This window comes from Lathamus discolor, chromosome W (genome assembly GCF_037157495.1).
Source record: "Lathamus discolor isolate bLatDis1 chromosome W, bLatDis1.hap1, whole genome shotgun sequence".
Lineage (NCBI taxonomy): Eukaryota > Metazoa > Chordata > Aves > Psittaciformes > Psittacidae > Lathamus > Lathamus discolor.
In genome coordinates this window covers 39,633,048-39,648,300 of record NC_088908.1, presented here as the reverse complement: position 1 = coordinate 39,648,300, position 15,253 = coordinate 39,633,048, and positions in this window count along the sequence as shown.

Here is a 15,253-nt window from a genome sequence, read left to right as displayed (position 1 = left end):
TACTAGTTCAAGTTATACCATACCTTCCTACTACATAAATATTTCCTTTATGAACTCGGCACCCAGGGTAATACATCTAAAGGCATCTAAGAACACTCGAGCAAGTGTTCATTTTAGTTTAAAATAATCCATTGAGCTTGTCTCAAACACCGCTTACATTCCCTAGGAAGCAGGTGTGAGAGTCACAGCAGGAAACTGAGCTTGTCTTAAACACAATTTGTATTTGATCATGGGAGACCTTGCAAGAATTATCGCAAACAAAGCAAACAAGGATGTTAGCTATCAATACTACGTAGGCAGGATTGTTGTGACCCCCTTTGTCAAAGCTGATAAGCCTCCGCAGGACTGTGAAAAATGTTTACTGGACTTATTGGGTAACTCAAGCTGACTCAAAGGATGGGGTCAAGTAGCGGACACCATGATATGAAGGACAACGACCACCTGAAGGACCCTCACGAAACCCCAACTTTGGAAATGTGCATGTGTTCACTAAACTATACCCATCATTATCAGAGTAATGCCTCTCTATGCTTCACATGCAAATTATGGATAACACCCCAAAAAACATGAACAGAAAAGAACAGGGCTCAGATTAGAGGGTGAGCTCCCACCACTGACAATGGGTGAAGAGGACCAATGAGACTTCGCTGGATCCACAGGTGATGATACTTCTCCTCCCCTCCCCTCCCCTCCCCTCCTCTCCAATCCTCTTTTTTATTGAATATTGACTAGATCTAAGTAAAAATGCATGGCATGGGACTTGCTTATCCAGTTAATCATTGTTGAGTTTTTATATATAACCACATCTTGTATTTTGTATTAATAAATCATAAAACTGGTTGGTTGGTGTCATTTCACCTTAATTCAGTACAAGGGTATCATGAACTTGGTCATTAGTCCCAAGGGGAGGGAGGTCATCCTAAATGACTCATTTTGTGTCATGATACATGGTAAGTAAAAGTATATGGATAGTGTTAAGCAGACTCCCTTTATACTAGGCACTGGTGAGACCACACCTCAAATACTGTGTTAGGTTTTGGGCTCCTCACTACAAGAAAGACACTGAGATGCTGGAGCGCATCCAAAGAAGGGCAACAAAGCTGGTGAACCATCTAGAGAACAAGTCTTATCAGGAGCATCTGAGGGAACTGGGGTTGTTTATCCTGGAGAAAAGGAGGATGAGGGGAGACTTTATTGCTCTCTAAAACTATCTGAAAGGACATTGTAGCGAGGTGGGTTTCAGTCTCTTTTCCCAAGTAGGAAGTGATTGGGCAAGACAAAATGGCCTCAAGTTACACCAGAGGAGGCTTAGATTGGAAATTAGGAAATATTTCTTCACTGAAAGGATTGTCAAGCATTCAAACAGGCTGCCTGGGGAAGTGGTGGAGTCACCCCAGATGTATTTAAAAGGCATATAGACGAGGTGCTTAGGGACACAGTTTAGTGGTGGACTTCTTAGCGTTTGGTTAACAGTTGGACTCGATGATCTTAAGGGTTTTTTCCAACCTAAGTGATTCTATGATTCACTAGCTATTTCAATTTGCATACGGCTGTACTTTGCTTTGTGAGAAAACAGGATTTATGTAATGCTTGTGTACATGCATCAGTTTGTCCTCCCTCTTTCCAAAATATGAACTTGTTAACAGGCTACAGAAGAATCAGATGCAGGGATTTTATTAGATTCCTATGAGATTTTGTGGAAAGTGATGTCTGAACAGAAATACTTATTAATATTCCAGCTAAAGATTGTTATGTGATAATATTTGATCACTATCAGAATCAGTTTTGCAGCTGTATTTCAAGATAAATCAAATAAAGATAATCTCAGTTTAGTCACACAACTCCATCAGCTGGAAAGATTTGTGTTGGTGACTTACTTACCCATACAGTGATACAGCTTTTGTGGCTGTATTATTGTAAAAATAAGGATTCTATTTAAAATTGAAAATGATGTAATTTTGGTGATTCACGAAGCTCCTTTCTGTTGTGCATTTTGACAACATGACTGTGTCTTTTCTGTGTCCTCAGCACTCATGTACTGTTCAGAGTTGAGAGAAGCACAGTGAGCATAATTTACATGACTTGGACAACTGTGTACCTAACACTTCCTCTCCTAAACTTTTTCTGTACTCTTGTCCTGGGTTCAGCAGTAGCAGTCATTTTTCCTCCTTCTTAGTAGCTGCTGCAGTGCTGTGGTTTTGACTTTCAGCCTGGAAACAACACTGATAACACTGATAGTTTTAGTTGTTGCTAAGTAATGCTTACCCCAATCAAGGACTTTCTCAGCCTCATGCTCTGCCAGGGAGGAGGGGAAGACAGAAGGAAGCAGAGACAGGACACCTGACCCAAACTAGCCAAAGAGCATGTCATGCATAGTATATAAACTGGGGGGAGTTACCCAGAAGGCCCAGATTGCTATTTGTGTCGGGCTGGGTATCGGTCAGTGGGTGGTGAGCAATTGAATTCTCTGCCCTTGTCATTTCCCTTATCATTATTGTTATTGGTGGTAGCAGTAGTGGTTCTGTATTATACCTCAGTTACTGGCCTGTTCTTATCTCAACCCATGGGAGTTAGTTACATTCTTTCAATTCTCCTCCCCATCCCTCCTGGAGCAGGGGGAGTAAGAACAGGGGGAGTGAGCAAGTGGCTGCATGGTTCTGAGTTACCGGCTGGGCTTAAACCATGACAGTTCTTTGTGGTGCCCAACGTGGGGACAGGACAGTTGAGATAACAACAGATATGACCAGAGTGTGTCTAATCGTATTTGTGATAAGCATTCATTGTTTTGGATTAATAGTCACTTGTCACAATGCTGATATATTGGCTCTCAAAGTTGTTGCTCTTGATATAAGAGTATCAGCATGTCATACCTTACTTGCAGCCAGTATTTGCTGTTTTAACGTTTATCAGCTGGGGGGCCTGGGCTAAGGTTCTTGTTTCACTGTATTTCATGGTAACAACTTGTAATACAATAGACTAACTGATCGTAAGACTGAGCTGGTATGCGTCCTCAATGTGGTTATCACCTCTATACTATGGGAGGCATGTAATGGGAATTTTTAACAATTACACATCTTTTTTTTTCCTCCCCTCAGGGGGTCAACCTATGGAGAAGATATTCCCTTACCCCCTTACCCACAAGGGTATTTACAGAAGGAGGAGATTCTGGAAAAGTTAAAGATCCTGAATATTCTTTCAATGCCCTTGAAAGCATCCTGCTCCTTTTGCTGGGAACCATCTTGTGGCTGCATATGCTTTCAATGTTTTGCCCACAGTGTGACCACCCTGAGGATACCTGATCTTGTTCGACCTCGAAAGCTAAGCAGGGTCTGGCTCGGGTCTTGTCCAGAGTTAAATGATGACATAGGAGGACCACCAGGCGAATTTCCCTGAGGCTGGACAGTCATGAGTGGCAGGCTGTGTGGGAAAGTATGAGCAAGTATCTAAACCATTCGGCCCCTCCAGTGCTTTGGAAGCATCAGAGATGGAAGGCAGCTGTATGGAGTCCCCAATGACAAGCTGCAGAAACTGCTGAAGAAGAGAAAGAATTGAGACAGTCTGCTGAGGTGAAAGCCATCTAGCTGGCCTTGGACATTGCTGAACAAGAAAAGTGGCCAGTACTTTATAGCTATACTGACTCATGGATGGTGGCAAATGCCCTGTGGGGGTGGTTGCAGCAATGGAAACAGAGCAACCTGCAATGCAGAGGTAAACCCATCTGGGCTGCTGCACTGTGGCAAGATATCGCTGCCTGGGTGCAGAACCTTGTGGTGAAGGTACGCCATGTAGATGTGCATGTACCCAAGAGTTGGGCCACTGAGGAACACCAGAGCAACTAACATGTGAATAAAGCTGCTAAGATCGAAGTGGCTCAGATGGACTTAGTTTGACAACATATGGGTGAATTATTTTTAGCACTGTGGGACCATGACACCTCAAGCCATCAAGGCAGAGATGCAACATATAGATGGGCTCATGATAGAAGGGTGGACTTAACAATGGACACTATTGCCCAGGTTATTCACAAATGTAAAACGTGCTGCAATTAAGCAAGCCAAGTGGTTAAAGCCTCTCTGGTATGGAGGGCGATGGCTGAAGTACAAATATGGGGAGGCCTGGCAGATTGACTATATCACACTCCCACCAACCTGCCAAGGCAAACACCATGTGCTTACCACGGTGGAAGCAACCATCAGATGTCTGGAAATATCCTTGGTGGGTAATGCGGGAAGATGGTCAAGTATGATGTGTACCTCAAGGGGATTCGATTTTGGGGGGAAACAGCCAATGAACTCAATTGTATGCTGTTGCCTGCTATATAACACTTTCATAGCCTATCAGCTAGATGTCTTCAGGTCACCAGTGACTGACCTTGACTTCCCTCCGACCATCATCCTAACAAAGCATGAACTTTGACGAAACCAGATGATCTCAGCAGTGTCATCAGCAGGCAACAATTCAACACTACACACCATCTCTCCTGCCCTGAAAGACTGTTACAAGAGATGAAGCCCAACATCATTGCCTGGATAAATTCAGCAGCTTTGTAGGGATTGGTCCATGGACTAAGGAATGATATCTCTCTCTTTGTGTGTGTGTGTGTATATGTATATATATATATGAGACAAAAGAGATGGTATATTGAAAAATGTGGGATCGGAGCATGACGTGAATGGTATGGAATAAGGAGTGGTACTGTCCTGGGTTCAGCAGTAGCAGTCATTTTTCCTCCTTCTTAGGAGCTGGTCCTGCTGGGGACCTTCCCCACTGCTGTTGCCCCCCCCCCCCCCCCCCAGCAGTGGATTTTATTTATAACTACATCTTAAAGTCATACATTTAAAAACATATCTTTAGGGGCATTTATTTCTTCATTGAAATTCAATCTTGACTTCAAAAATGTTTAACTAGGTGTCTTGTGCATGTCAAAATTCTTATTCTAGGTGAATTCTTGGGTTATATTTAACATTTTTAAAAAGAGATTAAATGACTTGCTGCTTTTGAAGCATGCCTATGGACGTGCTGTTTGTGATCTTAAAACTTAAACATATATGATTCTATATGTATACACATATATATATATATATACCTATATATATATGTCTCCTGGAAGGCATGCTAAGGCACAAAACCAGCAAGTTGCTTGGTGATAGCCAGCATGGCTTCACTAAGGGCAAATCATGCCTAACCAATTTGGTGGCCTTCTACAATGGGGCTACTTAACTGATAGACAGGGGTGGAGCATTTGATGTCATCTACCTGGACTTGTGCAAAGCATCCGACACTGTCCCACAGGACATCCTTGTCTCTAAATTGTAGAGACATCAATTTGATAGGTGGACCCCATGGTAGATAAAGAACAGGCTGGATGGCCGCACACAAAGAGTTGTGGTCAATGGCTCAATGTCCGGCTGGAGACCTGTAACAAGTGTGTCTCCCACAGCATCCTCATAGATAAGCTAAGGAAGTGTGGGCTTGACGATCAAGTAGTGAGGTGGATCGAGAACTGGTTGAAAGGAAGAAGGCAGAGAGTTGTGGTCAATGGCGCAGAATCTAGCTGGAGGTCTGTGACTAGTGGAGTTCCTCAGGGGTCGGTGCTGGGACCGGTGCTGTTTAATATTTTCATCAATGACCTGGATGAGGGAACTGAGTGCACCCTCAGCAAGTTTGCTGATGACACAAAACTGGGAGGAGTGGCTGACACACCAGAGGACTGTGCTGCCATTCAGCGAGACCTGGACAGGCTGGAGAGTTGGGCGGGGAGAAACTTGATGAAATTTAACAAGGGCAAGTGTAGAGTCTTGCATCTGGGGAAGAACAACCCCATGTACCAGTACAGGTTGGGGGTTGACCTGCTGGAAAGTAGTGAAGGGGAAAGGGACCTGGGGGTCCTGGTGGATAGGAGGATGACCATGAGCCAGCAATGTGCTCTTGTGGCCAAGAAGGCAAATGGCATCTTAGGGTGCATTAGAAAGGGAGTGGTTAGTAGGTCAAGAGAGGTTCTCCTCCCCCTCTACTCAGCCTTGGTGAGGCCGCATCTGGAATATTGCGTCCAGTTCTGGGCCCCTCTGTTCAAGAAGGACAGGGAATTGCTTGAAGGAGTCCAGCGCAGAGCCACAAAGATGATTAAGGGAGTGGAACATCTCCCTTATGAGGAGAGGCTGAGGGAGCTGGGTCTCTTTAGCTTGCAAAAGAGGAGACTGAGGGGTGACCTCATCAATGTTTACAAATATGTGAAGGGTAGGTGTCAGGATGATGGAGCTAGGCTTTTTTCAGTGATATCCAGTGATAGGACAAGGGGCAATGGGTGTAAACTGGAACATAGGAAGTTCCACGTTAACATCAGGAAGAACTTCTTTACTGTAAGAGTGACAGAGCACTGGAACAGGTTGCCCAGGGGAGTTGTGGAGTCTCCTACACTGGAGATATTCAAGGCCCGCCTGGACAAGTTCCTGTGTGATGTACTGTAGGTTACCCTGCTCTTGCAGGGGGGTTGGACTAGATGATCTTTTTAGGTCCCTTCCAACCCTTGGGATTCTGTGATTCTGTGATTCTGTGTCCTTCAGGGGTTGGTGTTGGGACTGGTCTTGTTCAACATCTTTGTTGGTGACATGGACAGTGGTATTGAGTGCACCCTCAGCATGTTTGCTGATGATACCAAGCTGTGTAGTTCGGTTGAAATGCTGGAGTATTCTGTGTAGTTCTGGTGTCTTCAACATAAGAAAGACATGGAGGTGTTGGAACAAGTCCAGAGGAGGGCCACGAGGATGAAAAGGGCACTGGAGTACCTCCCATATGAAGACAGGCTGAGAAAGTTGGGGCTGTTCAGCCTGGAGAAGAGAAGGCTGCGTGGAGACCTCATAGCAGCCTTCCAGTATCTGAAGGGGGCCTATAGGGATGCTGGGGAGGGACTCTTCATCAGAGATTATAGTGATAGGACAAGGGGTAATGCTTTCAAACTTAAACGGGAACTTTCAGTTAGATATAAGGAGGAAATTCTTTACTGTGAGGGTGGTGAGGCACTGGAATGGGTTGCCCAGGGAAGTTGTCAATGCTCCATCCCTGGCAGTGTTCAAGGCCAGGTTAGACAGAGTCTTGGGTGACATGGTTTAGTTCAAGGTGGCCCTGCCCATGGCAGGGGGGTTGGAACTAGGTGATCTTAAGGTCCTTTCCAACCTTAACTATTCTATGTTTCTATTCTATATACATCTACACACACACAAAAAGAGAGATACATTCTTTAGTCCATGGACCACCCCTATAAAGTTGATGAATGCATTCAGTCTCTGATGTCACGCTCCATCTCTTGCAACAGTCTTTCAGGGCAGAAGAGATGGTGTGCAGTTTTGGTTTGTTGCCTGCTGACGACACCACTCAACTTGTCTGGTTTAATCAAAGTTCATTCTTTGTTGGGATGATGATCGGAGGGAAGTCAGGGTCAGTCAATGGTGACCTGAGGACAGTTCTGCTGCTGCTGTCTTTTCTCATGACTTTAGTCTCAGCTGATGATCGTGACAGCACGTATCTTCTTTTCAAAACCCAGTGGTGGAGATGGGCATCGAGCTGATGGGCTATAAAAGTGTTATATAGCAGGCAACAGCATATAATGGAGTTCATTGACTGTTTTCCACCAAAATTAAATCCCCTTGAGGAACACACCTGAATTCTAATCTCCCCACATTATCCACTAAATATATCCATGTCCCTGAGCAAAAGCAATCCCATGAGCGGGTTTGCCTTTACCTGAAGCAGGAATAACAGACTGTCTTGCCTGGCATTTTCTTATGTGCACCAAAGGAACTTTATCCCCCTCTACAGTACGTAAAAGTTCTTATTGGGCTGGGCCAGCCCTGTTGGCAGATACTCTGGTGTTGACAAACCAGGTGGCTTTTGGTAAATGTGTATCCCAACATTTGAAAGTCCCACCAACCATTGCTCTCTGTGTAGTTTTTAAAAGCCCATTATACCATTCGATTTTCCCAGAGGCTGGTGCGTGGTAGGGGATGTGACATACCCACTCAATGCCATGCTCTTTGGCCCAAGGGTCTATAAGGCTGTTCTGGAAATGAGTCCCACTGTCTGACTCAATTCTCTCTGGGGTGCCGTGTTGCCACAAGATCTGTTTCTCAAGGCCCAGGATAGTGTTCCGGGCAGTGGCGTGGGGCACGGCGTATGTTTTCAGCCATCTGGTGGTTGCTTCCACTATGGTAAGCACATGGCATGCTGAAAGTGTTAATAAAAGCACACAAGTTACAACACTTATGATCTTAATATTCTGAATCCATAGTACCAAAACACAGTAAAGTCCTCATATATATTTTTATCAAACTAAAGTATATACTTACTATCTTCCCTCAGCAGGTTCAATATCAGGGATGTCAATGGTTTAAACCACGACAACAGGAAGAAGCTTCCAAGACAAATTTTGCTGAGCTGCAATTAGTATATAGTATCTTTTCAGTTAGAAGTAGCCTGTATTATTCAACATGCTAAAACTACATCTTCCAAAGGAGAGAGATTCTGCTTTCTCAAACCCTACTACCCAATATAAAATCAGCCTTAGAAGATAACCAGTGCTTCCTACAGCACTATTTTTCAAAAGGCAATATCAACAAAAATGTCATTAAGCAGATAACTGAAAAACTGTAATGGCAGAGTGAACCTATTCTGCTTTAGCTTGAGTGGCAAAAATCACGATGTGAGAAACTGAAACTGTTACAGGCAGATCATAGAATCATAGAAAAGTTAGGGTTGGAAAGGACCACAAGATCATCTAGTTCCAACCCCCCTGCCATGGGCAAGGACACCTCACACTAAACCATACTACCAAAGGCTTCATCCAACCTGGCCTTGAACACTGCCAGGGATGGAGCACTCACAACTTCCCTGGGCAACCTATTCCAGTGTCTCACCACCCTAACAGGAAAGAATTTTTTTCTTATATCCAATCTAAACTTCCCCTGTTTAAGTTTTAACCCATTACCCCTTGTCCTGTCACTAGAGATCCTAATGAATATTCCATCCCCAGCATCACTGCAGGCCCCCTTCAGATACTGGAAGGCTGCTATGAGGTCTCCAAGCAGCCTTCTCTTCTCCAGGCTGAACAGCCCCAACTTTCTCAGCCTGTCTTCATACGGGAGGTGCTCCAGTCCCCGATCACCCTCGTGGCCTTCCTCTGGACTTGTTGAAACAGTTCCATGTCCTTTCTATGTTGAGGACACCAGAACTGTACACAATACTCCTGGTGAGGTCTCACGAGAGCAGAGTAGAGGGGCAGGATCACCACCTTTCACATGCTGGTCACACTGCTCTTGATGCAGCCCAGGATACGGTTGGCTTTCTGGGCTGCGAGAGCACACTGCCGGCTCATGTCCATTTTCTCATCGACCAACACCTCCAAGTCCTTCTCCAAAGGGCTGCTCTGAATCTCTTCTTTGCCCAGTCTGTAGCTGTGCCTGGGATTGCTCAGACCCAGGTGTGGAACCTTCCACTTGGCATGGTTGAACTTCATAGGGTTGGCATCAGCCCACCTCACAAGCCTGCCAAGGTCCCTCTGGATGGCATTCCTTCCCTCCAGCGTATCAACTGAACCACACAGCCACCTATCAAATTGATGCTTCTCCAATTTAGAGATGAGGATGTTGTGTGCGACAGTGTCGAATGCTTTGCACAAGTCCGGGTAGATGACATCAGCTTCTCTACCCCTGCCCATCATTTCCATAGCCATGCTGGCTGTCACCAAGCAACTTCTTGTTTTTCATGTACCTTAGCATGCCGTCCAGGAGAATGTGCTCCAAGATTTTACCAGGCACAGAGGTGAGACTGACTGGTCTGCAATTGTCAGGGTCTTCCATTTTCCCCTTCTTGAAAATAGGGGTTATATTTCCCTTTTTCCAGTCGTCGGGAACTTCACCAGACTGCCATGATTTTTCAGGTATGATGGGCATATATATATATATATATATGGAGATATACCTAATCATTGCGTTAGGATTGAGTCACAATGGAGCTGTACTCTATCCTCCTAAAGCATAGCATATGGACCTGAAAGAATGGGAATAATTGCAAACTATTGATGTCAATGAGTGCATTGTGTGCAAAAAACAAGGATTAATTTGTGAGAGTAACACCATCAAAGCTCAAGACATTTGTCTTGACACTGAACAGAACATTTGTCATTTTGAAATATATCCTAATGAAAACTCTGAAACTGTACTTGTAAATATTAGCAAAGGATGTTCTTGCATGAGAACTCTTTGTGACTTTATACATAGATAATATTTCTGTGAATACAAGTAATCACTCAAATATTTGTGTTTGCAAATTTTGGGTGTTTATAGGATGTGATTTCACTTACCCAGTCCCTGTCACATTTTATCAACTGATGATATCTAACTACATGCTGAAACAAGGGGGACAGAAAATCACAAAATGGAATATATAAACCTTTAGAATCAGTTTTAAGTAAAGTTAAGTTTGATGGCTTTGTAACAGTAGCAATGGAAAATTACTAAAGTGCATGATACATAGAAAAAAAAAATAGAGTGCAGCTAGAGAACACACTGAGCATTCTTGTACAAGATAAATTGTTATAGTTGACAGAGTTTTAAGAAAAACAGTCTAGAGGAACAGGACACAGGGATAAGGAGTATCTGGGAATGTCAGGTGTCCAGGATGGGCTACAGTTAAACTAACTGATAAGTAGGGGGATAGGAGGATTATTATGTCTCCTGTGCTAACGAACCAATTAAACTGGTATGAGCATCTACTGCGCATGCTCCAAAGGCTGCCAGAAGTGATGAAGATTGTTGGAAGAAGTAAACGACCCTCAGAGACCACCACCACAATTCTGTACGCATGCGGGGAACTTACTGGAAAATGACGTAATGTATGTATGCCCAGGGGCTATATAAGGACAGCTTGTGGAGCAACAGGGAGACACACGTTAGGAGGAGCTATCCCCCGTGTCTCCCGGCGCCGCAATAAAGAATACCTGCTTGTCAGCTGGAAAACTTTGTTGGCAAGTTTGTTCCTGGAGTTTTCTCCGAATCAATCTGGCGACCCAGATGGGACCCTCTCTGCTCGGCTGCAGGACCCGCTGAGGACAGGGCTCCCTAGGGCCCTCGGGAATTTTTCCCGGAGGGACCCCTCGACTCATTCAGATCACTGCAGGAGCAGACAAGGACCATCTTCATAAATGGTATTCTTTTCTTTTGTATGGTCTGTAAGGTGCAGGGGGCATCTTGCATAAAGACTAAATTGGTAATTGGGTTGGTTTGGTAAGTGTACGCAAGGTTTGGAAGCCTTCCATGAATCGAGATAGGAACTCTCGTGGATAAAGGCATATACCCAGCTGCTAGCATCCGTTTGGTATACACCCACAAGAAGCAGGGGGCTTCTTGTGGTTCGGGTCCTACAAGACGCAGGGGGTGTCTTGTGCAAATGGTTTTGGATCTTGTTGGTATTTGATTTATTTTGTGGCTTGCTACGTTAAGGATTTTGGTCGTGTGATTTGGTATTGGTGACAGGATGCTATAACTGTGTTATTAACTGTTGTTTGTTTAATAGAATTTTAGTCTCTGTCTCCAGTGTTGTAACTGTGTGCAGTGTGTCTGTGGGATCCTGTGTGTGTGTGAATGTGAGACTGATAATGGAAAGTCAGCAGAGTGATCTTGAAAAAGAGTCTTTTAGGGTGCATTTTGGCACACTGGAAGTAACTTGGAGGGTCTCCGGGGGGCTCGGTAAATAAGAAAACATTGGTAAAATATTGTAACCGATGGTGGCCTTTGTATATTCTGGAAAATCGGGGGAAATGGCCTGAAAATGGCCTAAAAATTGAACTCTGAACTATAATACATTGTTACAATTAATGTTGTTTTGAGGTGGCAAGGAAAATGGGATGAAGTAATGTATGCAGATATGTTTTCCACTTTAAGAAACCACGTGGAGTGACAGACTGAATGCGGAATTAATATATCTCCGCCAGATCCCTTAATTTTGGCTTTGGAAAAGGACAGGGAAAAACTGAAAGTTAAGATGGAGAGATGCTGTTCAGCCTGTGATATTGGGGAAAGATGTTTAAAGTAAAAAAACAGTAATCAGGAAGATAGGTTGGAAAATTGTGTGTCACAGGTACCTCTGAGAGGAGCACTCTCTGCACCAGTCCTATCTGATATTGGTAAGGAGGAAGAGATTGCTGTCACTGGCAAAAAGCGGCAGATTCCCATTCAGAGTTAAGAAAGGGTTAAAGCAGAAGTGCTGTTGCAGAGGCAGGCATCTGCAGCCCCTGCAGAGCAGGGTGAGCAACTGTGAGATAAAAAAAAAAAAAAGGGAAAACCAAGGGGGAAAGGAGGGGAGCTCCAGCAGCTCCTGTGTTTGAGCCTGGGAGGAGGGATGTCTGGCAGAGGTGGGGGAGTGGGCTCTTCTTCTGTGGAAGCAGATCGGTGTGTGTGCTATGGGGAGTTTGGACGCTGGAAGTGAGACTGGCCTGGGTGGGGGGGCAGTGCCATGGGGTGGCTCCGGTGACTGAATTGCAACTAGACTGACGGGGTCCTGGGGAATCTACCCTACCAGATCCACTGGTTAAATTATAACTAGGGACTAGAGGAAATAAAGTGGAATTTTAGTGATTACAGGAGCAAGTTATTTGGTATTAAATCAGAGAGAAAAGAATTCGTTACAGATGTGATAGCTACTGGTCACCAGGAAAAAAAAAAAAAAAAAAAGAAGAGAGGCATTCTTTATGAAACCTTTAAAGTACAAATTGGGAAAACAAATAGGAATGCATAAATTTCTACGCGTACAAAATTCTCTAAAATCTTTATTAGGGTGAGAATTAACATTTGAAGAAGGCAAAATGGAATTTAGAGTTAAAAATAATAAATTAATTGCAGTTTTGAGTTTATCTTTAATTCAGCAGAAAAGCAAACAGGAGGACCTCCCTGAAATAGAAGAAAACCTTAATCAGGTACATCTGGGAGTATGGGCATCTCAAGTTCCAGGCAAGGTGAAAAATGCTTTGCTTCTTAAAGTGTAAATAAAAATAGGGGGGGGGGGGGCTTGCTCAATTAGAATAAAACAATATCCCTTAAAATTAGAAGATCAAAGGGAATCAACAATCACTGATAAATTTTAAAATATAGATTATTAATTGAATGTGAATTGGAATATAACACTCCTATCTGGACAGTAAAGGAATATGATGGGAAAAGTTGCAGATTGGTTCACGATCTCCATTAATTGGAGTTCCAATTCCTAACACTGTCTCATGGACAAATTTGTGGGTGAACACTAGCAATCTGTACTCGAAGGAAAGGTTAAAATTTGGAATAGTTAATCCTAATGCAGGTAACAAATATTACACCGGTGCACAAAGATGTCAGGAGGCTCGGTGGCAGATTCAAACCGGCCACCAACAGCCACTCTCGATCAGTTGCTGAGGTGAGTAGCTTGAGAGAGGACGCCTGCAACACCGGAGCGGAGAGGGGAGAGATCAGCGTCCAGGAGCCTCACCTCAGAGCGACAAGAGCCACTGAGGAGGGAGCCTCAAGTCCTCAACAGGACTTGCCCAGGACTCGGAAGCTCAGCTCCCGCGAGGGGCTGACTCACAGGGGGCGGAGCCAGGAGGAGTGGCACCAGCTGGGAGTGGCTAAAAAACCTTCCCAGGGAGCGCGGCGAACAGAGCCGGCAAACAGAGAGCGTCGAGGCAGAGGGTCGAGGCAGTTTGCGCGGCAGTGCGCGCGGGCAGGCGAGCGGGCAGGGGAGCGTTCCATCCGCCTCATCGAGAGGACTCGCCTGGAGTACAGGAGGGGGAAGGAGTGCTGAGGGACGTAGACGGATTGATTGACCAGACAGATCATGGTTACAACACGATCGAAAGCTGTAGTGAGTACTAATGTGGGTATCCAGACTGAGCCTTCCTGCAGACACGCAGCTGTGCAGGTCTCTGGCTGCAGCGAATGCCTGAGCCTGGCACTTGTATTGGAGGGAGCCAGTGATACTGCTTGTGTTCGCTGTGAGCAAATAAATGACCTGCTCAGGCAGGTGGCTGAACTGAGGGAGGAGGTAGAAAGGTTGAGAGCCATTAGAGAGTGTGAAAGTGAAATAGATTGGTGGAACCACACCCTAAGGCAAGGGCAGAGGGAAGTGGTTCAACAAGCTATGGATCCCCTTCCCTCCTACCATCAGACAGAAGGAGAGAGCTTAATGGACAAGGATGGATGGAGGGAGGTTCCTCCTCGGAGAGGTAAGCGAAAACCCTCACAATCCCTTCCTCCCTCCCAGTTGCCCTTGAATAACAGGTACGAGGTCTTGGAAATTCAGGGCCAGGTGAATGGAGATGGTGAGGCAAATCTATCTAGTGAGTCACCCAGGGCTAGTCACTCACCCACATACCTCAGAACTTCTCCAACCAAGAAGAAAAGAAGAGTAATTGTGGTGGGTGACTCCCTTCTGAGGGGAACAGAAGGGCCCATTTGTCGACCGGATCCACCCCACAGGGAGGTCTGCTGCCTGCCTGGGGCTCGGATTAGAGATGTTAAAAAGAAGCTCTCTGAACTGGTGCAGCCGTCTGACTACTACCCGCTGCTGGTTTTTCAGGTTGGCAGTGACGAAATTATTACGAGGAACGTAAGGGCGATGAAGAGAGACTACAGGGCCCTGGGACGGCTGGTTAAAGGGTCTGGAGCGCAAGTGGTGTTTGCCTCCATACCTGTTGCAAGCGAGGGTGAAGGGATATATAAGAAGACTCTGCAGGTTAATGTATGGCTACGTGACTGGTGCCAAAGGCAGGGGTTTGGGTTTTTCAGTCACGGGCTGCTGTATGGGACACCTGGTTTGCTGGTGACAGGCGGGATACACCAGTCCCAGAGAAGAAAAAGGGTTTTGGGGCAGGAGTTAGCAGGGCTTATTGACAGGGCTTTAAACTAGTTAGGAAGGGGGGAGGGGATTTAACTGGGCCTGTTGGGGACAAGCCCAAGAGGAACATGCTAGGGATTGAAGGATGGCGGGCTAAGGAGGACGATCAATCTCTTGTTTCACTTGTGGGAAAGGATAGCTCTTTAGACCCTGTCCCGCAGGGGAAAAAGGGTACTAGGACTGGCTCCCTGAAATGCCTGTACACCAATGCACGCAGCATGGGGAATAAACAGGAGGAGTTAGAAGTCTGTGTGCGGGCTAAAGGTTATGATCTAGTGGCGATTACAGAGACATGGTGGGACAGTTCACATGACTGGAATGTGGTCATGGATGGCTATGT